At 43.9% G+C, this 23,265-nt stretch overlaps 1 pseudogene; it reads right to left on the bottom strand.

The window, feature by feature from the left end:
* Positions 1-5,823: 5,823 nt before the first annotated feature.
* On the bottom strand, positions 5,824-21,292 carry LOC117066077 (annotated as a pseudogene).
* Positions 21,293-23,265: the final 1,973 nt, after the last annotated feature.

The following is a 23,265-nucleotide window of genomic DNA, read 5'->3' on the forward strand; positions in this document are numbered from 1 at the left end:
CAACCACTTATCTTAATCCAGAGTTCCTTTCTATTGATTCCAGATCTTTAGATAATAACATAATGTTTTTCAACCAACTGCCAACCATAAAATCTTTGAATCCACCTATGACCAGGAACCCTCCCCGTCCCCACTTCAAGTTGTCCCACCTTTTTTTTTTTTTTTGAGACGGAGTCTTGCTCTGTTGCCAGGCCAGAGTCCAATGGCACGATCTTGGCTCACTGCAACCTCCGCCTCCCAGATTCAAGCTATTCTCCTGCCTCAGCCTCCCGAGTAACTGGGACTACAGGCACCTGCCACAACACCTGGCTAATTTATTATATTTTTAGTAGAGACAGGGTTTCACCTTGTTAGCCAGGATGGTCTTGATCTCCTGACCTCGTGATCTGCCCGCCTTGGCCTCCCAAAGTGCTGAGATTACAGGTGTGAGCCACCGTACCCGGCCAGGACAGGCTATAAAATGACTGGACTATTCAAAAAAGTCAAGATCATGTCTGGGTGCAGTGGCTCCCAGATCGTGCCACTGCACTCCAGCCTGGGCAACAAGAGCGAAACTCCGTCTCAAAAAAAAAAAAATCAAGATCATGAAAGCAAAGAAAGACTGGGGAACTGTTTAAAGGAGACTAACGAGCCTGAAAACGAAATGAAATATGTAATCCTGGACTGGGTCATGGCTGGAAAAAAATGATCTATAAAAAGCATCAGTTAAATTTGAATACAGTCTTCAGATTGAAACTCACGCATCAGTACTTTTTAAAAGTTCCTGGTAGATTTCCAGGTGTAGCCAAATTTGAAAATCAGTAGAATTTCTCCCCTGGTCTTCATTTAGACCTCACTACAGGCCCAATTAAACCAGGCAGTTTCTAACTCCTGCATAGTGTCTTAGAATGTTTAGGAAGCTCTGAAGACAGAGAGATTATAAAGATGACATGCTATAAACCTAATATTGGCATGCTTTTATTGTAATTAATAAGACAAATGATTATGAAACTGCATTAAAAGAATTGCAGAGGGCTTGAATGATGTAAATAATTAATCTTTTTTCCTAATTACAATGATGTTCCTTAGTCATCAATTCTGCCTTCTTAATTTCTAAAGATAAGCTTCAATTGCTAAAGAGGCTGCAGTGAGCTGAGGTCATGCCACTGCACTCCAGCCTGGGCGACAGAGGTGAGACTCCATCTCAAAAAACAAATATATAAAAAAGTAAAAAGGGCACACGATGAAATCAGCACAAGAGTTAAGTTTAAGAACCAAAGTAGCTTGTCTCTAGGTGTCAGATTTCAGTTCTCTTGACTGTCAGTACTAGGAGCCATCCCATGTTTTCCTCTGTTGTTGTTGTTGTTTTGTTTTGCTTTGAGATGGGATCTCACTCTGTTATCAGGCTGGAGTGCAGTGGCATGAACTTGACTCACTGCAACCTCTGCTTCCTGGGCTCAAGTGATCCTCCCACCTCAGCCTCCCAAGTGACTGGGACCACAGATGCATGCCATCATGCCTGGCTAATTTTTGTATCTTTTGTAGAGACAGGGGTCTTGCCATGTTACCCAGCCTGGTCTCCAACTCCCGAGCTCAAGCGATCCACCCATCTCAGCCTCCCAAAGTGCTGGGATTACAGGTGTGTGTTACTGCCCCCAGTCTCCATCTTTTCTTTCTTATTTCCTCTGGGCCCAGAACACCATACTGGGCCTTTTCAACTCCTCACAGGTGTTTTTCACTATTTACATGTGCTGAAATTGCCAAGAAATAAAAAGCAATAGCACATTCATCCTCCAGCTAGGGCTCTGTCTCTCCGCACTTTCCAGGCAAACTGCTGAGCGCTTTCCATTTCCTCACTCCTACTCGCTCTTCAAACCGTTAGAATCGGCCCTCTTGCCCAGAACTTTACCAAGTTCCCCAAAGATTTCCTTGCTCATAAACCCAAAGGACAACTTGCCATCTTTATTAACTGGTCCTCAGCTATGTTTTACACTATTGGCCATTCCAGACACGCAGACCCAGACAGAACAGCTTTGAAGTCAGACAGCCTAAATTCAAGTCCTGGCTTGGCCACTCACTAGCCCAGCAACCATAGCCAGTTACCTAATATTAGAGCCTCCGTTTCCTCAAGTGTTGCATGGAGATTGTAACAATATGTACCCCTGGAACAGGTTGCCATAAGTGCTGAACACCATGTCTGGCGTTTGGTAAGCACTCAGTGAATTATGACTTTCTAATAAAAATTTCTCTTGTCAGTAGGCATGGTGGTTCATGACTGTAATCCCAACACTTTAAGAGTCCAAGGCAGGAGAATTGCTTGAGCCCAGAAGTTTGAGACCATCCTGGGCAACAGCAAGACCTTTTCTCTACAAAAAGAATTTTTAAAAATTAACTGGTATGGTAGCACGTGCCTGTAGTTCCAGTTGGGAGGCTGAGGTGGGAGGATTGCTTGAGCCTAGGAGGTCGAGGCTGCAGTGATCTGCGTTGTGCTACTGCACTCCAGTCTGGGCAAACAGAGTGAGATCCTGTCTCAAAATTGATCCATTCATCAATTGATGGACATTTGTGTTGTTTTCACTTTTTGGCTATTATGAATGATGTTTTACTATGAACAGTCATGTACAGGTTTTTGTGTGGACATACGTTTTCACCACCCTTGGTTAGCCCAGCAACTGTAGCCAGTTACCTAATCTCAGTTCTACTTGGAAGTAAAATTACTAGGCCATGCGGTAACTGTGTTTAACATTCAGAAGAACTGCTAAATAGTTTCCCAAAGTCATAATACCAATTTACAATCCCACCAGTAATATAAGAGAGTTCCAATTTCTCCATATTCTTGCTAACACTTATTATTATCTTTTTAAATTTTAGCCATTCCAGTGTGTGTAAAGTGATATGTCATTCTGGTTGTTTTTTTTTTTTGGAGACAAAGTCTTGCTCTGTTGCCCAAGCTGGAGTGCAGTGGCATGACCTGGGCTCACTGCAACTTCCACCTCCCGGGTTCAAGCGATTCTTGTGCCTCAGCCACCCAAGTAGCTGGGATTACAGGCACGTGCCACCACGCCCAGTTACTTTTTGCATTTTTAGTAGAGACAGGGTTTCACCATGTTGGCCAGGCTGGTCTGGAACTCCTGACCTCAGGTGATCCACCCGTCTCAGCCTCCCAAAGTGCTGGGATTACAGGTGTGAGCCACTGCACCTAGCCCTCATTCTGGTTTTGATTAGCATCTCCCTAATGAATAGTGAGGTTTATTGTCTTTGCATATACTTATCAGACATTTTCATACCTTCTTTGGAGAAATATCTATTCAAATACCTTGCCAATTTTTAAAATGAGTTATTTGTCTTTTTATTGTTGAGTTGTAAGTGTTCTTTATATATTCTGAGTACTAGCCTCTTATCAAATCAATAGTTGGAAAATATTTCCTCCCATTCTGTGGGCTGCCTTTTTCACTTTAAGAGCGTCTTTCCCCCACCCCCGCCCAACTTTTATTTTAGATTCAGAAACAAAGCTATTTTTCCAACATATCCAACATGCTTCTGGCTCAAGGCCTTTGCACTGGCTATTCTCTTTGCCTGGCGGACCTTTCCCAGATCTTCACACAGTTCCCTCCCTCTGTCCATTCATGTCTATCTCCTTAGGGCAACCACCTAAGCATTCCCATGACTACCCCTTTCCTCTGCTTAGTTTTCCTTTATAACCCTCATCCCTGCCTGAAATTGTATTATCAGTTTCTCTATTCCTTGTCTGTTTCCTCTATTAGAATGTAAGTTCTACAAAGACTAGAACGTTGTCTTGTTCCGTGTTCTATCTCCAATGCTTAACAAAATCCATGAGTCATGAAAGGCACTTAATAACATTTTGTAGAATGAATGAATAAATGTAAGAAGTTGGTGAGTTTCCCCAGTAAGGTTTACCGATGAAGCTATCCCAACATGCAGATGAGAGAGATAGACACTGTTTTAGATACCTGAAATGATTACCGGGGACTAGGCATAGGACCATCCACAGACACAGGTTCATTTTAACACATCTGTTTCACTAACACAAGAGTGAGGCCGGGTCTGGTGGCTCACGCCTGTAATCCCAGCACTTTGGGAGGCCGAGGCAGGCAGATTGCCTGAGCTCAGGAATTTGAGATCAGCCTGAGCAACAAGGCAAAACCCCGTCTCTACAAAAAAATACAAAAATTAGCTAGACATGGTGGCGTGTGCTTATAGTCCCAGCTATGCAGGAGGCTGAGGTGGGAGGATCACCTGAGCCAGGGAAGTCAAGGTTGCAGTGAACCATGATTGTGCAACTGCACTCCAGCCTGGGCAATGGGATTGAGACCCTGTCTCAAAAAAATATATATATCCAGGTGTGGTGGTACATACCCGTAGTCCCAGCTACTCAGGAGGCTGAGGCAGGAGGATCGCTTGAGCCCAAGGCGTTTGAAGTCAAAGTGAACTGTGATGGCATCACTGCACTACAGCTTGGGTGACACAGCAAGACAATCTCAAAAAAAAAAAAAAATAGGCTGGGGGCAGCGGCTTATGCCTGTAATCTCAGCACTTTGGGAGGCTGAGGTGGGTGGATCACTTGAGGTCAGAAGTTTGAGACCAGCCTGGCCAACATGGTGAAACCCCCGTCTCTATTAAAAATACAAAAATTAGGCCAAGCACAGAGGCTCACGCCTGTAATCCCAGCACTTTGGGAGGCCGAGGTGGGCGGATCACCTGAGGTCAGAAGTGTGAGATCAGCCTGGCCAACATGGTGAAACCTCATCTCTAGTAAAAATACAAAAAATTTAGCTGGACATGGTGGCATGTTCCTTTAATTCCAGCTACTCAGGAGGTTGAGGCAGGAGAATTGCTTGAACCAGGGAGTTGGAGGTTGCAGTGAGCTGACATCATGTCACTGCACTCCAGCCTGGCGACAGAGTGACACTCCATCTCAAAAACAAAACAAAACAAAAAAACCGACAAAAAAGTATAAAAATTAGGCAGGCACGGTGGCGGGCGCCTGTAATCCCAGCTACTTGGGAGGCTGAGGCATGAGAATTGCCTGAACCTGGGAGGCAAAGGTCCTGCCACTGCACTCTAGCCTGGGTGACAGAGCGAGATTATGGCCAAAAAAAAAAAAAAAAAAATTTAATTGACAAAGATCATATATAGTCAAGGCATACAACATGATGATTTGACATATGTGTCTAGATTTTGTAATGATTATCATAATCAAATTAACACGTTCAACACTACCCTTGCTGTTCAGTAGATCCCTAGAACTTGTTCATCATTTTTTTTTATTTAGAAGTGGGGGTCTGAGCCAAGCTCAGAAATTGTTCATCTTATAGCTGAAAGTTTATATCCTGTGATCAACATCTCTTCATTTCTCCTACTCCTCAGCCTTTGGCAACCATCGTTCTACTCTGCTTCTATGAGTTTGACTTTTTTAGATTCTACAAGTGAAATCATACGTTATGTGTCTTTCTGGGTCTGGCTTATTTAACTTTGCACAATGTCTTCTGCTTTCATCAATGTTGTTGCATATTGCAAGATTTTCTTCTTTCACGTGGCTTGAATAATATCCCATTGTATATATACACACCAAAATGTTCTTCATTCATTCATCCATCCATGGCACTTAGGTTGTTTCCATATCTTGGCTATTGTGAATAATGCTGCAATTAACATGGGAATGCAGATACCTCTTTGAGATACTGATTCCATTTCCTTTGGATATATATTCAGAAGTGGGATTGCTGGATTGTACGGTAGTTCTATTTTTAATTTTTTTTCCCAGTGACCTCTGAACTTTTTATTGGCATCCTGCGCCCCAAAGGATACTCAGCTTCTGCTGGCTCAATGTCTTAGCACTTTGGTGTCGTTGGTCTCAGACACCCCTATGCCGTCCACTATCCTGTGGGTGGTGGTCTTCTGGATGCTTTGGATGGAGTTGCTGCTGTCCAGGGCATCACCAGGATTGAAGCCCTCCCCATCTTCCAGCAGGCGGTGGTAGGCGGCGATCTTAGCCTCCAGCTTGATCTTGATGTTCAGCAGAGCCTCATACTCCTGGGTCTGGTGCTGCCCCTCTGCCCAGGTCTGTGCCAGCTCCAACTCCAGGTGCAGCAGAACCCTATTGAGCTGCTCCATCTGCATGGCATAGCGGGTCTCTACCTCCCTCAGGCTGTTCTCCAACCTGGCTTTCAGATTTCTCATTGAGTTCAGGTTGATCTCCAAGGACTGGATTTTACATCTCAGCTCCGTGAGCATCATCTCAGCAGCTCTGATCTCAGCGGACTGCTTGGTGCTCTCCTCAGTCTGCTAGGACCAGTAGTTGTCCAGCTCCTCTCAGTTCTTCTGAGCCAACTTGTCGTATTAGGCCTGGATGTCTGCCATGATCTTGGCGAGGTCCTGAGATTTGAGGGCATCTACCTCCACAGTCAACCCAGAGCTGGCAATCTGGGCTTGGAGGTCTTTTACCTCCTCTTTGTGGATTTTCTTCATGAAGAGCAGCTCCTCCTTGAGAGCCTCAATCTCTGCCTCCAGCTGCAGCTGAGCGACATTGGTGTCATCAATGGTCTTACAGAGCCCATGGATGTCACTCTCCACAGACTGGCACATGGTCAGTTCTGTCTCATACTTGACTCTAAAGTCATCAGCAGCAATATGGGCATTGTCAATCTGCAGAATGATGCAGGCACTATCCACGGTACTTGCGAAGATCTGAATCCTCAGGTCCTCAATGGTCTTGAAGTAATGCCTCTAGTCTCTCACCTGGGGTCCCTTCTTCTCCAGATGCTACTGGATTTTGCTCTCCAGCCTCCATTTATCAGTCTGCAGGCTCCTCACTCTGTCCAGGTAGGAGGCCCGATGGTTGTTCAGGCCTTGCATGGTCTCCTTCTGTATATCCCCTATTCCCACCAGGTCCCAGACCCCAAGCCGCCCCAGAAGCTTGTGGAGTGGGACACCGAGATCCGAGAGCCTGAGCCCCTGGCACCTACATAGACACTGGCCATGCTGCTGACCAGCTGGGCCACGTAGCTGGGCAGCTGGATAGAGCCCAGGGACCAGTAGTTGGTGGAGGAGGTGGTGGAGTGAGTGGTAAAGTTCACGCTATCTGGGAGAAAAGCAAGAGGACAGGACTCAGGTTGTGCCTAGGACCTAATTTTTTTTTTCTTTTTTCTTTTTTTCTCTTTCTTTTCGTCCTTCCTTCCTTCCTTCCTTCCTTCCTTCCTTTCTTTCTTTCTTTTCTTTCTTTCTTTCTTCCTTTCTTTCTTTCTCTCTTTCTCTCTCTCTTTCTCTCTTTCTCTCTTTCTTTCTGCCAGAGCTTCACTCTGTTGCCCAGGCTAGAATGCAGTGGCAAGATCTCAATTCACTGCAACCTCTACTTCCCGGGCTCGAGCAATCCTCCCACCTCAGCCTCCCGAGTATCTGGGACTATAGGTGTGTGCCACCACACCTGGCTGATTTTTGTATTTTTTTTATAGAGATGGGGTCTCACTGTATTGCTGAGGCTGGTCTCAAACTCCTGGGCTCAAGCAATCCCCCTGCTTCAGCTTCCCAAAGTGCTGGGACTACAGATATGAGCCACCACACCTGGCCCTATTTTTAACTTTTGAGAAACTTCCATACTCTTTTTCATAATGGCTGTACCGACTTACGTTCCCACCAACAATATACAAAAGTTCTTTTTTCTCCACACCCTTACCGAAATTTCATGTTCCTTGTCTTTCTGATAACCATTCTAACAGGTGTGAGGCAATACTTCATTGGAGTTTTGACTTGCACTTCTCTGACAATGAGTGCTGTTGAGCACTTTTTCATGTGCCTTTTGGCCATTTGTATGGCTTCTTTGGAAAAAGCTATATTCAAGATCTTTTGCCCTTTTAAAAAATTGGGTTATCTGTGGCCAGGCGCAGTGGCTGATGCCTGTAATCCCAGCACTTTGGGAGGCTGAGACAGGTGGATAACCTGAGGTCACGAGTTTGAGACCAACCTGGCCAACATGGCGAAACCCCATCTCTACTAAAAATTCAAAAAATTAACCGGGTGTGGTGGCAGGCACCTGTAATCCCAGCTACTCGAGAGGCTGAGGCAGGAGAATCGCTTGAACCCAGGAGATGGAGGTTGCAGTGAGCGGAGATCTCGCCATTGTACTCCAGCCTGAGCAACAGAACGAGACTCTGTCTCAAAAAAATAATAATAATAATTTTTAAAATTTGGTTATTTGGCTTTTTGCTGGTGAGTTGTATGAGCTTCTTATTTTCTTTATATAACTTTTTTTTTTTTTTTTTGAGACAGAGTCTCACTCCATCACCCAGGCCTAAGTGAAGTGGTGTGACCTCGGCTCACTGCAACCTCCGCCTCCCAGGTTCAAGCAATTCTCCTGCTTCAGCCTCCTGAGTAGCTGGAATTACAGGCATGTACCACCATGCCCGACTAATTTTTGTATTTTTAGTAGGGCGGGGTTTCACCATGTTGGCCAGGCTGGTCTTGAACTCCTGACCTCAAGTGATCCGCCCGCCTCAGCCTCCCAAAGTGTTGGGATTATAGGTGTGAGCCACCGCGACCGGGCTATATTTTCAAATATAAGGTTTACAGATATTTGCCCTGATTCCATAGGTTGCCTTTTCATTTTGTTGGTTATTTCCTTTGCTACACAGAAGCATTTTAGTTTTATGTAGTTCCATTTGTTTATTTTTACTTTTATTGCCTGTGCTTTGGTGTCACAGCCAAAAAAAAATTATAAAGACCAATGTCACGACACTTTTCCCCTAATATCAAGAAGCTTTTTCCTATGTTTTCTTCTTGGAGTTTTGTATTTCAAGTCTTACATTTAAGTCATTATTCCATTTTGAGTTAATTTTTGTATATAATGTAAGGGTACAATTTCTTTTTTTTTTTTTTTTTGCATGTGACATACAGTTTTCCCAGCATCACTTATTTGTTTATTTATTTTTAATTTTTTGTTGTTGTTGGTTTTTTTTTTTTTTGAGATGGACTCTCACTCTGCTGCCCAGGATGGAATGCAGTGGCACGATCTCGGCTTACTGCAACACCCCCTCCCAGGTTCAAGCAAGTCTCCTGTCTCAGCCTTCCAAGTAGCTGGCATGTGCCACTGTGCCCAGCCAATTTTTGTATTTTTAGTAGAGACAGGGTTTCAACATGTTGGCCAGGCTGGACTCGAACTCCTGACCTCAGGTGATCCACCCACTTCGGCCTCCAAATGTGCTGGGATTACAGGCCTGAGCCACTGTGCTCTCCCTATTTATTTATTTATTTATTTGAGACAGAGTCACACTCTGTCACCCAGGATGGAGTGCAGTGGCATGACCTCAGCTCACTGCAGCCTCTGCCTCCTGGCTTCAAGCAATTCTCCTGCTTCAGCATCCCAAGTAGCTGGGATCACAGGTGTGCACTAGCACGCCCAGCTAATTTTTGCATGTTTTAAGAGAAATGGGGTTTTGCCATGTTGGCCAGGTTGGTCTCAAACTCCTGACCTCAGGTGATCCACCCGCCTCAGCCTCCCAAAGTCCTGGGATTAGAGGCATGAGCCACCGCACCCAGCTCCAACATCACTTATTGAAGAGACTTTCCTTTTTCCATTGTGTATACTTGGTACCCTTCTCAAAGATTAGTTAACCATGTAGACACAGTTTTATTCCTGGGCTCTGTCTATTGTTTCATTGGTCAATGTGTCTCTCTTAATGCCAGTATCATATTATTCTGACTACTATAGCTTTATAATATAGTTTGAAATTAGGGAGTGTGATGTTTCCAGAATTCTTTTTCTTTCTCAAGATTGCTTTAGGTATTTGGATTTTTGTGTGTGTGTGTGGTTTTGTATGAATTTTATGATTGTTTTTCTATTTATTTCTCTAAAGAATAGCATTAGAATTGTGATAAGGATTAGAATTTTGATAGGGTTGAATCTGTAGATAGCTTTGTATACTATAAACATTTTAAAAATATTGATTCTTCCAATCCATTAAAATGAAGTAGCTTTCCATTTAGTTGTTTCCTCTTCCTCCTGCTCCCCCTCCTCCTTCTCCTTTTTCTTTTTTTTTTTTTTCTTTTTTTTTTTTTTTTTGTTTGTTTGGTTTTTTTTTTTTTTTCTTTTTTTTTTTTATTATACTTTAAGTTCTAGGGTACATGTGCATGACGTTTATATCATGTATAACTCCCCAATGCAATCCCTCCCTCCTCCCCCCTCCCCATGATAGGCCCCAGTGTGTGATGTTCCCCTTCCCGAGTCCAAGTGATCTCATTGTTCAGTTCCCACCTATGAGTGAGAACATGCGGTGTTTGGTTTTCTCTTCTTGTGATAGTTTGCTAAGAATGATGGATTCCAGCTGCATCCATGTCCCTACAAAGGACGCAAACTCATCCTTTTTGATGGCTGCATAGTATTCCATGGTGTATATGTGCCACATTTTCTTAATCCAGTCTGTCACAGATGGACATTTGGGTTGATTCCAAGTCTTTGCTATTGTGAATAGTGCCGCAATAACATACGTGTGCATGTGTCTTTGTAGTAGAGTAATTTATAATCCTTTGGGTATATACCCAGTAGTGGGATGGCTGGGTCATATGGTACATCTAGTTCTAGATCCTTGAGGAATCGCCATACTGTTTTCCATAATGGTTGAACTAGTTTACAATCCCACCAACAGTGTAAAAGTGTTCCTATTTCTCCACATCCTCTCCAACACCTGTTGTTTCCTGACTTCTTAATGATTGCCATTCTGACTGGTGTGAGATGGTATCTCATTGTGGTTTTGATTTGCATTTCTCTGATGGCGAGTGATGATGAGCATTTTTTCATGTGTCTGTTGGCTGTATGGATGTCTTCTTTTGAGAAATGTCTGTTCATATCCTTTGCCCACTTTTTGATGGGGTTGTTTGTTTTTTTCTTGTATATTTGTTTGAGTTCTTTGTAGATTCTGGATATTAGCCCTTTGTCAGATGAGTAGGTTGCAAAATTTTTCCCATTCTGTAGGTTGCCTGTTCACTCTGATGGTAGTTTCTTTTGCTGTGCAAAAGCTCTTTAGTTTAATTAGATCCCATTTGTCAATTTTTGCTTTTGCTGCCGTTGCTTTTGGTGTTTTAGACATGAAGTCCTTGCCCATGCCTATGTCCTGAATGGTACTACCTAGATTTTCTTCTAGGGTTTTTATGGTATTAGGTCTAACATTTAAGTCTCTGATCCATCTTGAATTAATTTTCGTATAAGGGGTAAGGAAAGGATCCAGTTTCAGCTTTCTACTTATGGCTAGCCAATTTTCCCAGCACCATTTATTAAATAGGGATCCTTTCCCCATTTCTTGTTTTTGTCAGGTCTGTCAAAGATCAGATGGCTGTAGATGTGTGGTATTATTTCTGAGGACTCTGTTCTGTTCCATTGGTCTATATCTCTGTTGTGGTACCAGTACCATGCTGTTTTGGTTACTGTAGCCTTGTAGTATAGTTTGAAGTCAGGTAGCGTGACGCCTCCAGCTTTGTCCTTTTGACTTAGGATTGTCTTGGCAATGCGGGCTCTTTTTTGGTTCCATATGAACTTTAAAGCCGTTTTTTCCAATTCTGTGAAGAAACTCATTGGTAGCTTGATGGGGATGGCATTGAATCTATAAATAACCTTGGGCAGTATGGCCATTTTCACGATATTGATTCTTCCTATCCATGAGCATGGTATGTTCTTCCATTTGTTTGTGTCCTCTTTGATTTCACTGAGCAGTGGTTTGTAGTTCTCCTTGAAGAGGTCCTTGACATCCCTTGTAAGCTGGATTCCTAGGTATTTTATTCTCTTTGAAGCAATTGTGAATGGAAGTTCATTCCTGATTTGGCTCTCTGCTTGTCTGTTACTGGTGTATAAGATGCTTGTGATTTTTGCACATTAATTTTGTATCCTGAGACTTTGCTGAAGTTGCTTATCAGCTTAAGGAGATTTTGGGCTGAGACAATGGGGTTTTCTAAATATACAATCATGTCATCTGCAAACAGGACAATTTGACTTCTTCTTTTCCTAACTGGATACCCTTGATTTCTTTCTCTTGCCTGATTGCCCTAGCCAGAACTTCCAACACGATGTTGAATAGGAGTGGTGAGAGAGGTATCCCTGTCTTGTGCCAGTTTTCAAAGGGAATTTTTCCAGTTTTTGCCCATTCAGTATGATATTAGCTGTGGGTTTGTCATAAATAGCTCTTATTATTTTGAGGTACGTTCCATCAATACCGAATTTATTGAGCGTTTTTAGCATAAAGGGCTGTTGAATTTTGTCAAAAGCCTTTTCTGCATCTATTGAGATAATCATGTGGTTCTTGTCTTTGGTTCTGTTTATATGCTGGATTACGTTTATTGATTTGCGAATGTTGAACCAGCCTTGCATCCCAGGGATGAAGCCCACTTGATCATGGTGGATAAGCTTTTTGATGTGCTGCTGAATCCGGTTTGCCAGTATTTTATTGAGAATTTTTGCATCGATGTTCATCAGGGATATTGGTCTAAAATTCTCTTTTTTTGTTGTGTCTCTGCCAGGCTTTGGTATCAGGATGATGTTGGCCTCATAAAAAGAGTTAGGGAGGATTCCCTCTTTTTCTATTGATTGAAATAGTTTCAGAAGGAATGGTACCAGCTCCTCCTTGTACCTCTGGTAGAATTCAGCTGTGAATCCATCTGGTCCTGGACTTTTTTTGGTGGGTAGGCTATTAATTGTTGCCTCAATTTCAGAGCCTGCTATTGGTCTATTCAGGGATTCAACTTCTTCCTGGTTCAGTCTTGGGAGAGTGTAAGTGTCCAAGAAATTATCCATTTCTTCTAGATTTTCTAGTTGATTTGCGTAGAGGCATTTATAGTATTCTCTGATGGTTGTTTGTATTTCTGTGGGGTCGGTGGTGATATCCCCTTTATCATTTTTTATTGCGACTATTTGATTCCTCTCTCTTTTCTTCTTTATTAGTCTTGCTAGCAGTCTGTCAATTTTGTTGATCTTTTCAAAAAACCACTCCTGGATTCATTGATTTTTTGGAGGGTTTTTTGTGTCTCTATCTCCTTCAGTTCTGCTCTGATCTTAGTTATTTCTTGCCTTCTGCTAGCTTTTGAATGTGTTTGCTCTTGCCTCTCTAGTTCTTTTAATTGTGATGTTAGAGTGTCATTTTAGATCTCTCCTGCTTTCTCTTGTGGGCATTTAGTGCTATAAATTTCCCTCTACACACTGCTTTAAATGTGTCCCAGAGATTCTGGTATGTTGTATCTTTGTTCTCATTGGTTTCGAAGAACATCTTTATTTCTGCTTTCATTTCGTTATGTACCCAGTAGTCATTCAGGAGCAGGTTGTTCAGTTTCCATGTAGTTGAGCGGTTTTGATTGAGTTTCTTAGTCCTGAGTTCTAGTTTGATTGCACTGTGGTCTGAGAGACAGTTTGTTATAATTTCTGTTCTTGTACATTTGCTGAGGAGTGCTTTACTTCCAATTATGTGGTCAATTTTGGAATAAGTGCGATGTGGTGCTGAGAAGAATGTATATTCTGTTGATTTGGGGTGGAGAGTTCTATAGATGTCTATTAGGTCCGCTTGGTGCAGAGATGAGTTCAATTCCTGGATATCCTTGTTAACTTTCTGTCTCGTTGATCTGTCTAATATTGACAGTGGAGTGTTGAAGTCTCCCATTATTATTGTATGGGAGTCTAAGTCTCTTTGTAGGTCTCTAAGGACTTGCTTTATGAATCTGGGTGCTCCTGTATTGGGTGCATAGATATTTAGGAGAGTTAGCTCTTCCTGTTGAATTGATCCCTTTACCATGATGTAATGGCCTTCTTTGTCTCTTTTGATCTTTGATGGTTTAAAGTCTGTTTTATCAGAGACTAGGATTGCAACCCCTGCTTTTTTTGTTCTCCATTTGCTTGGTAGATCTTCCTCCATCCCTTTATTTTGAGCCTATGTATGTCTCTGCATGTGAGATGGGTCTCCTGAATACAGCAGACTGATGGGTCTTGACTCTTGATCCAGTTTGCCAGTCTGTGTCTTTTAATTGGAGCATTTAGTCCATTGACATTTAAGGTTAATATTGTTATGTGTGAACTTGATCCTGTCATTATGATATTAACTGGTTATTTTGCTCGTTAGTTGATGCAATGTCTTCCTAGCCTCGATGTTCTTTACATTTTGGCATGTTTTTGCAATGGCTGGTACCGGTTGTTCCTTTCCATGTTTAGGGCTTCCTTCAGGGTCTCTTGTAAGGCAGGCCTGGTGGTGACAAAATCTCTAAGCATTTGCTTATCTGTAAAGGATTTTATTTCTCCTTCACTGATGAAGCTTAGTTTGGCTGGATATGAAATTCTGGGTTGAAAATTCTTTTCTTTAAGAACGTTGAATATTGGCCCCCACTCTCTTCTGGCTTGTAGAGTTTCTGACGAGAGGTCTGCTGTTAGTCTGATGGGCTTCCCTTTGTGGGTAACCCGACCTTTCTCTCTGGCTGCCCTTAAGATTTTTTCCTTCATTTCAACTTTGGTGAATCTGGCAATTATGTGTCTTGGAGTTGCTCTTCTGGAGGAGTATCTTTGTGGAGTTCTCTGTATTTCCTGAATTTGAATGTTGGCCTGCCCTACTAGGTTGGGGAAGTTCTCCTGGATGATATCCTGAAGAGTGTTTTCCAACTTGGTTCCATTTTCCCCCTCACTTTCAGGCACCCCAATCAGACGTAGATTTGGTCTTTTTACATAATCCCATACTTCTTGCAGGCTTTGTTCATTTCTTTTTCTTCTTTTTTCTTTTGGTTTCTCTTCTCGCTTCATTTCATTCATTTGATCCTCAATCGCTGATACTCTTTCTTCCAGTTGATCGAGTCGGTTACTGAAGCTTGTGCATTTGTCACGTATTTCTCGTGTCATGGTTTTCATCTCTGTCATTTCGTTTATGATCTTCTCTGCATTAATTAGTCTAGCTGTCAATTCTTCCACTTTTTTTTCAAGATTTTTAGTTTCTTTGCGCTGGGTACGTAATTCCTCCTTTAGCTCTGAGAGGTTTGATGGACTGAAGCCTTCTTCTCTCATCTCGTCAAAGTCATTCTCTGACCAGCTTTGATCCGTTGCTGGCGATGGGCTGCGCCCCTTTGCAGGGGGAGATGCGCTCTTATTTTTTGAATTTCCAGCTTTTCTGCCCTGCTTCTTCCCCATCTTTGTGGTTTTATCTGTCTCTGGTCTTTGATGATGGTGATGTACTGATGGGGTTTTGGTATAGGTGTCCTTCCTGTTTGATCGTTTTCCGTCTGACAGTCAGAAGGACTGTCTGTTGGTCTGTTGGAGATTGCTTGAGGTCCACTCCAGACCCTGTTTTCCTGGGTGTCAGCAGCAGAGGTTGCCGAAGATAGAATATTGCTGAACAGCGAGTGTACCTGTCTGATTCTTTCTTTGGAAGTTTCCTCTCAGGGGTGACTCCACCCTGTGAGGTGTGGGGTGTCAGACTGCCTCTAGTGGGGGATGTCTCCCAGCTAGGCTACTCAGGGGTCAGGGACCCACCTGAGCAGGCAGTCTGTCCGTTCTCAGATCTCAACCTCCGCGTTAGGAGATCCACGGCTCTCCCCAAAGCTGTCAGACAGAGTCATTCGCGTCTGCAACGGCCCCGCTCTTTCCCCTAATGGACTGCAGCTGTGCGCTGTCCGCAGAGGTAGAGTCTACAGAAACAGGCAGGCTTCCTTGAGCTGCTGTGAGCTCCACCCAGTTCGAGCTTCCCAGCGGCTTTGTTTACCTACTTAAGCCTCAGCAATGGCGGGCGCCCCTCCCCCAGCCTCTCTGCTGCCTTGCGGATAGATCACCGCAGATGGCTGTGTTAGCAGTGAGGGAGGCTCCGTGGGCGTGGGACCCTCCCGGCCAGGTATGGGATATATTCTCCTGGTGTGCCTGTTTCCTTAAAGCGCAGTATTGGGGTGGGAGTTACCCGATTTTCCAGGTGTTGTGTGTCTCAGTTCCCCTGGCTAGGAAAAGGGATTTCCTTCCCCCTTGCGCTTCCAGGTGACGCGATGCCTCGCCCTGCTTCAGCTCACGCTGGTCAGGCTGCAGCAGCTGACCGGCACCGATTGTCCGGCACTCCCTAGAGAGATGACCCCAGTACCTCAGTTGAAAATGCAGAAATCACCGGTCTTCTGTGTCGCTCGCGCTGGGAGTTGAAGACTGGAGCTGTTCCTATTCGGCCATCTTGCTCCGCCCCCCCTTCTCCTTTTTCTTTGTAGAGGTGGGGTCTCACGATATTGCCCAGGCTGTTCTTGAACTACTGAGCTCAAGCAATCCTCCTGCTTCAGACTCCCAAAGTGCTGGGATTAACAGGTGTGAGACACCATGCCCAACTCTATTTATTCTCTTTCTTTCATCAATATTTTATAGTTTTAAGTGTACAGATTCTTCACCTTCCTGGTTAAATTTATTCCTAAATATTTTATTCTTTTTGGTGCTATTGTAAATGGGATCATTTTCTTAATTTCTTTTCTGGATAGTTCACTGTTAATGTATAGAATGTGTGTGGTAGGAGTAAAGGTATATAGATTTTGTATGCAATTGAAGTTAAATTGTTATCAGCCAAATTAGAATGTTATAATCGTAAGGTGTTTTCTATAAGCCCCATGATAACTATAAAGAAAGAAACCTCTGGTAGGTACATGCTACAGTTTGGATGTTTCTCTCCGCCAAATCTCATGTTGACATTTGATCCCCAGTGTTGGGAGTGTGGCTTAACGAGAGGTGTTTGGGTCATTGGGGGCAGATTCCTCTTTAACAGATTAATCTCCTCTCTGGGTGGGGTGGGCAGGATAAACGTGTTGTCTCTCTGTTAGTTCCAGAGAGAGCTGGTTGTTAACAAGAGCCTGTCACCTCCCAACCTCTTTGTCACTTCCTCTCTCACCATGCGGTCTCTGCACACGCTAGCTCCCCTTCACCCTCCACCATGAGTGGAAGCAAACTTAGGCCCCTACCAGATGCCTATATTGAACCTTTCAGCCAGCAGAACCATGCTAAATAAACCTCTCCTTTATAAATTACCCAGCCTTTTTTTTTTTTTTTTTTGAGACAGAGTTTCACTCTTGTTGCCCAGGCTGGAGTGCAATGACTTGATCTCGGCTCACCTCAACCTCTACCTCCCGGGTTCAAGTCAATTTTTTTTTTTGTATTTTTAGTAGACACGGGGTTTCTCCATGTTGGTCATGCTGGTCTCAAACGCCTGACCTCAGGTGATCCGCCCACCTCAGCCTCCCAAAGTGCTGGGATTACAGGCGTGAGCCACTGCATCTGGCCTCAGCCTTTCCTTTATAAATTGCCCAACCTTTATAGCAACATAAAACAGCTTAGGCTGGGCATGTTGGCTTATGTCTGTAATCCCAGCACATTGGGAGGCCGAGGCGGGCATATCACTAGGTCAGGAGTTTGAGACCAGCCTGATCAACAAGGTGAAACCCCATCTCTACTAAAAATACAAAAATTAGCCAGGCGTGATGGCATGCACCTGTAGTCCCAGCTACTCAGGAGGATGAGGCAGGAGAATGGCTTGAACCCAGGAAGCAGAGGTTGCAGTGAGCCAAGATTGGACCACTGCACTCCAGCCTGCATGACCGAGCAAGACTCGGTCTCTAAATAAATAAATAAATAAATAAATAAATAAAACAGCCTAAGGCTGGGTGCAGTGGTTCACACCTGTAATCCCAGCACTTTGGAAGGCCAAGGCTGGTGGATCACTTGAGACTGGGAGTTCGAGACCAACCTGGCCAACATGGTAAAACCCCATCTCTACTAAAAATAAAAAAATTAGCTGAGCGTGGTGGTACATGCTTGTATTCCCAGCCACTTGGGAGGCTGAGACAGGAGGATCATTTGAACCTGGGAGGCAGAGGTTGCAGTGAGTTGAGATAGTGCTATTGCACTCTAGCCTGGGTGATTTGAAAAAAAAAAAGAAAGAAAAAGAAAAAGAAAGGAATCAAAGCATACCACTACAAAAAAATTCAACAAATCACAAAGGAAGAAAGCAAGATTGAAAGAAACAACAAAGTAGTCAGTAAATAATTAACAAAATGACAACAGTAAGTCCTTACCTATCAATAAATACTTTACCTGTCAATAATTACTTTAAATGTAAATGAATTAAATTATCCAATCAAAAGACAGAGTAGCTGAATGGATTTAAAAAAAACAGATCCAACAATATGCTACTTACAAGAGACTCATTTTAGCATTAAAGGGACACACAGACTAAAAGTGAAGGGATGGAAAAAGATATTTCTTTTTTTTTTTTTTTTTGAGACGGAGTCTCGCTCTGCCGCCCAGGCTGGAGTGCAGTGGCCAGATCTCAGCTCACTGCAAGCTCCGCCTCCCAGGTTTACACCATTCTCCTGCCTCAGCCTCCGGAGTAGCTGGGACTACAGGCGCCCGCCACCTCGCCCAGCTAGTTCTTTGTATTTTTTAGTGGAGACGGGGTTTCACCGTGTTAGCCGGGATGGTCTCGATCTCCTGACCTCGTGATCCGCCCGTCTCGGCCTCCCAAAGTGCTGGGATTACAGGCTTGAGCCACCGCGCCCAGCCTGGAAAAAGATATTTCATGCAAACAGTAACCAGGGGAGAGCAAGAGTGGCTATACTTACATCACACAAAACAGTCTTTCAGCTCCCTCTCTCTCCTTCTGCTCCTCCTCCCTCATCCCTCCATGAAAGAAAGAAAAAGAAAGAAAAAAGAAAAAAATAGACTTTCACTCAGTCTGTCATGAGAAACAAATAAGGTTAATATGTGATGATAAAAGGGTCAATTAATAGAGGATATAACAATTGTAAATATACATGCACCCAACACTGGAGCACCTAAATATAGAAAGCAAATACCAACAGAACTGAAGAGGGAAATAGCAATACAATAATAAAGAACTTCAGTACCCCACTTTCAGCAATGGAATCATCCAGACAGAAAAATCAGTAAGGAAACAGAAGACTTGTATAATGCTATAGACCAAATGAACCTAACATCTGTTCATATATACAACATGCCATCCAATAGCAGTGGAATACATGTTCTTTTCAAGCACACATGGAACATTCTTCCAGATAGATCATGTTTTGGGCCACAGAACAAGTCTTAACACATTTAAGAATATTAAAATCGAGCCGGGCGCGGTGGCTCAAGCCTGTAATCCCAGCACTTTGGAAGGCCGAGACGGGCGGATCACGAGGTCAGGAGATCGAGACCATCCTGGCTAACATGGTGAAACCCCGTCTCTACTAAAAAATACAAAAAAAAAACTAGCCGGGCGACGTGGCAGGCGCCTGTAGTCCCAGCTGCTTGGGAGGCTGAGGCAGGAGAATGGCGTAAACCCAGGAGGCGGAGCTTGCAGTGAGCTGAGACCCGGCCACTGCACTCCAGCCTGGGCGGCAGAGCGAGACTCCGTCTCAAAAAAAAAAAAAAAAAAGAATATTAAAATCATCTAAAGTATTTTTTCTGACCATAATGGTATAAAACCAGAAATCAATAACTGAAGGAATTTTAAAAAATTAATATGTAGAAATTAAATGACATACTCCTGAACAAATCAAAAGTGAAATCAAAAAGTATCCTGAGACATGGCCGGGCGCAGTGGCTCAAGCCTGTAATCCCAGCACTTTGGGAGGCCGAGACGGGCGGATCACGAGGTCAGGAGATCAAGACCATCCTGGCTAACACAGTGAAACCCCGTCTCTACTAAAAAATACAAAAAACTAGCCGGGCGTGGTGGTGGGCGCCTGTAGTCCCAGCTGCTTGGGAGGCTGAGGCAGGAGAATGGCGTGAACCCAGGAGGCGGAGCTTGCAGTGAGCTGAGATCCGGCCACTGCACTCCAGCCTGGGCGGCAGAGCGAGACTCCGTCTCAAAAAAAAAAAAAAAAAAAAAAGTATCCTGAGACAGACAAAAATGGAAACGCAGCATGCAAAACTCATGAGATGCAGCAAACACACAGGTAAGGGGGAAGTGGATAGCAATAAATGCCTACATTAAGAAAAAAGAAAGATCTCAAATAAACAACCTAACTTCACATCTCAAGGAACTAGAAAAAGAAGAACAAACTAAGCCCAAAGTTAGCAGAAAGGAGAAAATAAAATTTAGAGCAGAAGTATTTAAGTATTTTAAATCCAAGGTCTTAATCTTGGACCTGTTTTGACCCTTTTGAATTCAGGCTTTGTCTCTTTCCTTAAATTAACTTCATTAAGGTATGTTTCATTTCTGAAAGTTTTGCAAAAGCCCTTGTAAAAACTAGTGATATTTCCACTGAGTTCTTGTTTTCCAATAATTTTTCCTGTTTCTTTTCATTCCTGTTTTACATTGTGGCCTAAAATAACAAGAGGATTTACCACTGACATTTGATTTGTTCCTTCAAGCCGTTTGATTACATCTTTAATCCCTCAAAGAGATTCTTATGATTCTTATTTGTATCTTGGATTTCACAAAAGATTTCTTTGTATCTTTGATGCTCTCTGATAATCTGACAACTTTCTAAGACTGTTTTTTTTTTTTTTTTTTTTTTTGAGACAGGGTCTCGCTCTGTCACCCAAGCTGGAGTGCAGTGACTCGATCATGGTTCACTGCAGCCTCAGCCTTCACAGAGCACAGGTGATCCTCCCATCTCAGTCACCCAAGTAGCTGGGACTACAGGCACACACCAACACACCCACCTAATTTTTTGTAGAGAAGATGAGGTTTCACCATGTTGCCTAGGCTGGTCTCATACTCCTAGGATCAAGCAATTCCCTCGGCCTCCCAATGTGCTAGGATTACAGGCATGAGCTACTATGCCTGGCCACAGCATTTCTTTTTGTCCTGAAGAGGTTTTTTATTTCTGCAAGCATACTACCAGTCACTTCATATCTTTTTTTTTTTCTTTTTATCGACAGAAGCATTCTCCATGAGGAAAATGCCAAAGTAATTACTTCCTAGTACGGCAGTTATAATTTCCCAAGGCACTTATTACAACTCAGGCCATGGAGATTAGACTGGAGGACAATGATGTGGCAGAGAAGAGAGAGAAGTGCCAGAGATAAGAGCCTGGGCCCAGGAACAGGCAGTAGGTGACTAGTTGAAGCTGGTTCCTGGCAGAGCCAGGGTGAAAAGAAGAGCCCAGGGGAAGAAAGAGCTGGAGCTTGGAATCCATTGCTCCCCACAGGAATTCCTGCTGTGTAGTATCTGGCTGTGGTACCCAGGACTGAATTATAGAATCAAGTAAGGCAGACGCATCCCCAGATCCTATTCCCACCCTGATGCAATTGGACCCTCTCCTCAGCAGTACGGTTAGTACTAGTGGTACCTTTCCAGAATGTTCCTTCAGGATTCTTTGCTGTCATCTGCCTCCAAGATTGTTGTAATACACACACAAATCTGCAATGAGTATGATGTGACTGGTACCTCTGAAAGTCACACCATCCACAACTTGCACAATCATACACTGTGGACTGTCCCTCCTACCTCCTGCAATGTGACCCCCTACTTCCTCAAAGCCCCCTTGGGCTTCTTTAACTCCCTACCCTAACTTGATCCTAAAAATAAGCATTCCTGGCTGGGCGCAGTGGCTCACCCCTGTAATCCCAGCACTTTGGGAAGCCAAGGCAGGTGGATCACTTGAGGTCTAGAGTTCAAGACCAGCCTGGCAACATAGGGAAACCTGGTCTCTACTGAAAATACAAAAATTAGCAGGGTGTGGTGGCACGTGCTGTAATCCAGCTTCTCGGGAGACTGAGGCAGGAGAATCTCTTAAACCTGGGAGGCAGAGGTTGCAGTGAGCCAGGATCACGCCATTGCACTCCAGCCTGGACGACAGAGTGAGACTCTGTCTCAAAAAATAAATAAAAATAGGCATTCCCTTACTTCTGGGAAAGTTTGCGTCTCTAGCACATTTCATTTGACCTGCCCTCCCTCTTCCTTCACCCCCTCCCAGTATTGCCACTCAAGACAGAAGGTAGACCAGGCTTGGTGGCTCACACCAGTAATCATAACACTGTGGGAGGATCACTTGAGCCCAGGAGCTTGAGACGAGCCTGGGCAATGTAGAGAGACCTCGTCTCTAGTAAAAATGAAAAATTAGCTGGGCATAGTGGCCAGTGCCTATAGTCCCAGCTACTGAGGAGGCTGAGGTGGGAGGATTGCTTGAGCACAGGACGTTGAGGCTTCAGTGAACCATAATCATGCCACTGCACTCCAGCCTGGTGACAGAGAAACACCCTGTCTCTAAAACAAAATAAAAGGAAACAGCTAGGCACGGTGGCTCACACTTGTAATCCCAGCACTTCGGAAGGCCGAGGCAGGTGGATTACTTGAGGTCAGGAGTTCAAGACCAGCCTGGCCAATATGGTGAAACCCTGTCTCTACTAAAAATACAAAAAATTAGCTGGGCATTGGCCAAGCGCGGTGGCTCACACCTGTAATCCCAGCACATTGGGAGGCCGAGGTGGGTGGATCACAAGGTCAGGAGATTGAGACCATCCTGGCTAATATAGTGAAACCCCATCTCTACTAAAAATACAAAAAATTAGCCGGGCGTGGTGGCAGCTGCCCAGCTACTTGGGAAGCTGAGGCAGAAGAATGGTGTGAACCCAGGAGGCGGAGCTTGCAGTGAGCCGACATCACGCCACTGCACTCCAGCCTGGGGGACAGAGTGAGACTCCGTCTCAAAAAAAAAAAAAAAAATTAGCTGGCTATGGTGACTCGTGCCTGTAATCCCAGCTACTTGGGAGACTAAGGCAGGAGAATCACTTGAACCTGGAAGACAGAGGTTGCAGTGAGCTGAGATCAAGCCACTGCACTCCAGCCTGGGCAACAGAGCAAGACTTCGTCTCAAAACAAAGGAAATAAGGTAAGCCCCTGAGGTCATAAGCATCCAGAGAAGCCCAGAACCTTAAAGGAAATCATTAAGCTGCATAAGAAATTGAGTAGCATTTGATTTTGCTCATGAGAGAGAAGTGTAAGGAGGAGGGACTGGGTATAGGAAGGCCCGGATCCCAATCTCAGGTGTGCCATTAGCTGAACTCGTATTTTACCTCGGGCCTTTTACTATGGACTTCATAGATGTCACCTGTAAGATAAGTGGCTTGAACTAGATGATCATGAGGGTACTCCTACATGTGTCCAGTGGTCAGGGGTTAGTGACCAGACTTTGAAGGAATAGTGATTAACCTAGAAAAGCGAACTACTCTTCTGGGAGGAGATGACTTGGGGGAAGTTGCTCATTTAGGAGAAATAACTAACGGCATATTACCTAGACCGGGACAAGCAGCCTGACTCTTTCCTTGTGTTATTTTCACACAAAGTCAGAGCCATGTCT

This window comes from Trachypithecus francoisi, unplaced genomic scaffold (genome assembly GCF_009764315.1).
Source record: "Trachypithecus francoisi isolate TF-2019V2 unplaced genomic scaffold, Tfra_2.0 Lachesis_group2, whole genome shotgun sequence".
Lineage (NCBI taxonomy): Eukaryota > Metazoa > Chordata > Mammalia > Primates > Cercopithecidae > Trachypithecus > Trachypithecus francoisi.